At 38.0% G+C, this 2,915-nt stretch overlaps 1 protein-coding gene across 1 annotated transcript in view; it reads right to left on the reverse strand.

The window, feature by feature from the left end:
• LOC146479391 (uncharacterized) overlaps nt 1-2,118 on the reverse strand; it is a 10,147-nt gene extending 8,029 nt beyond the window's left edge. Inside the window, exon 1 of the mRNA XM_085111031.1 lies at nt 2,029-2,118. The gene's annotated coding sequence lies outside the window, so the exon portion shown is untranslated. The remainder of the gene's footprint in view (nt 1-2,028) is intronic.
• Nucleotides 2,119-2,915: the final 797 nt, after the last annotated feature.

A 2,915-nucleotide genomic window follows, 5' to 3' on the forward strand; every position in this document is an offset into this window, starting at 1 on the left:
CATATCACGAGAGGGGACCCACTCATCCCTTCCTGTGTGTCGTCAAATCATCATTTGATTTATTCATTAAACATACATTAAATTCTGCCCTCTCCCAGAAGGGATCTATTGTTCTGATTGTCTTCAACAAAAACGGCCCAATCAAAATCCATTATCGGCGCATATATCACCAGGGAAGGGACCCACCCATCTCTACCTGTGTGACGTCAAAGCAAATCACCATTTAGAAGGTTGTTTTCGTTTAATGGCGGCCACATGTATGAATTTAAGAGTCTGATCTGCCGTTTTGAGAAAGAAAACAAACGTTTTTCAAGCAGTAAATCGAAGTAATAACTTCTAAGTAGTACTCGACAGTTAAAACGGTGGAAATTGGGAGAGTTCACAGCGAAGAAACAACGCTTTTACAAACAGATCAAATGATTCAACGCCGAGGAAACCAGACCAGTTCAAGTGGGGGTTATGACGTTATCGCAGAGTTATTTCCGGTATGATTCCCAGTAACACAACGATAAAAAAAACGCAGTCTCTCTGAATTAAACCATTCAATTATTTCAATTGCGAGGGAAGGATGGTTTTTTAAAAATCTGCGACGCATACAATTGGGAATAAATGGGGATACATGAAGCATTCCGTGTAAATGCCAATTAAGGGCATCCTGTTACCATAAAATTTTGCCAACTTTAGCCTTGAATTTCTCCAAGAATTATTGATCATTTGAGAAGCCATATCAAACACTCGAAAGCGTGTTTCATCAGATATCCAAACACCTCGAAGTCGTTTAAAAAACTCGGCTGCGCCTCGTCTTTTCAACCTACTTTTCAGTGTTTGGATATCTGATGAAACACTCTTCCTCGTGTTTGATATATTACTTAAAGGATCATGTGTTTATTCTTCATAGACAACCGCCTAAGACATTTGGAGTCATTACGTATCCAATAAAAAAATTGTTTCGACTAAATAAGGCCGTTAATTTTCGCTCCGTTATAAAAAAAATCTGTTTTCGGGCAGCCCCCTTTTAAAATGATTTTCTTGAGATCAAAATTTCCCGTCAAGACAACGGATACGGTAGGTGACAGCATTTTTGATTGGATTGGCCGTTCGTCTTACAGACATGTCACATACAGGAATCGTCTGGTGATGATAGACATGGAAACAGTCGGCTTCCGCGGTAGCGTCTAGTCTACAACAAGCTGACGACTGGAAACACGGAAAGAAATTGAGGCTATTGCAAAGGGCGCGATCTTTTGGGACTATCCTGGTATGAGAATACACGGAATAGACGATATTCGTGTATTTTTGAGACCTATACTGGTTTAAGAATGAAGAGAATGGTATCACGTTCATTCTGCCCTCTTTTGGAAAAATTTGACCATATCGGTCCAAAGTAACATAATGGATGCTTGCCGTATTTCATAAATAAAAATAAAATTTAGGAATATCCTATCAAGTCAGTTTTGGCAACTCCTAGTCTCTCCGTAGATAGAGGGTTTGTTTACGGCACCTACCACTGAGAGAGCTTTTAAGAATTGCAGCTAATTGTCAGTGAGTGAGAGAATTGTCACGGAATTGTCTATGTGTGAGGAGACCTTGAAATACAGTTTAGACAGACGTCGAAATTTAAATACTGAAGACCGACTGCAATATTTACACCACAAATGAAAGAAATAAGCCTAGATTTGAAAGCCGCTCGATCCGACGTTCAACTTGAAGATACAAGTGCTTTGTTGAAGTCTGAATTTAGACTTTTTAATGGTCATTTGGGTCATTTTGCTACAATAATTAGCTCTGCAAAATGAAAAAAAAGCCCGGTTTGTTTTAAATTACTTGTGAGCTTTCGACTGTGCGCTCAGTGAATAAGTGGCGAAAATAGATAAAGATGACATTACAAAAGAGTTAGTACGTGTGACGAATGATAAATCTTGTTCATCTAGATCGCAAGTGTTGAGTACATAAGGCATCTCGAGGCCTGTTATCACTGTAATTCATTAAACACTTTGTAAATAAGAGCATAAGGTAGTATTCACTTACCTGGAAGGATGGAATCGGCGATATCGAGATGTACGGCAAATTTAACGGATGGTGATCCAACACCGAAGTTATAAATAATATCACATGATTAGCCAGTCTTACTAATTGAAACGGCTGGTTATTTATGGCATTTGTAAGCTGAGGCACGCGATGATTATTATATTAGTTGTTAGTATAAATCTACTGGTGTTCTATCACGAATGCCGTTCTCTGATTGGCTACGCTACTCGCTATCTATTCTGTGATAGATAGTGAGTAGCGATTTTCAACAAAATGGTGCTCGCTTCTTCGCGTTTTCGAAGTGTCTGCGATGGAGAAATAGATAATTTACTTGTTTAGTTTTGAACGACTAGTAGATTTATACTAAAACAATTAGATTATTCGCTCTCGATTTCTATGCGTGATAGTTGATTCGGGCTTCGCCCTCATCAACTATCACGCGATAGAAATCTCGAGCTCATAATCTAATTGTTAATTAGTTTTCTCACGTAACCGCAAATCTGCCTTAAAATCCATGATTCAGCATTTGTTATTATTTGTTGTTGATTTCAACGCGCGTACGTTTGATATTCCTTTTATTTAATGTACAATTCAACTTTACTTTTGAATTGACTGGTCTGGGGAGGGCCTGATAAGTTAGCATCGAAGAGCGGGACTGATGAATTAACTTACGGATATAAGCTGGTATAAATGAGGGTTTTTATCTGTATAAATCTCTTCCTTCAGAGTTTAAACGCTGTAACGACTATAGAATGTTTTTTAAAAAATCCTTGCATTTAAATAATAAGTAATTTAAACAATTGACATCTGTCTTGAAACTCTAAGACTGACCTGTTCAATATTAGATTCGTCCTATCCGTGAAGTAAGCACCTAGACCAGTATCACA

This window comes from Pavona decussata, unplaced genomic scaffold (genome assembly GCF_977016875.1).
Source record: "Pavona decussata unplaced genomic scaffold, jaPavDecu1.1 SCAFFOLD_59, whole genome shotgun sequence".
NCBI lineage: Eukaryota > Metazoa > Cnidaria > Anthozoa > Scleractinia > Agariciidae > Pavona > Pavona decussata.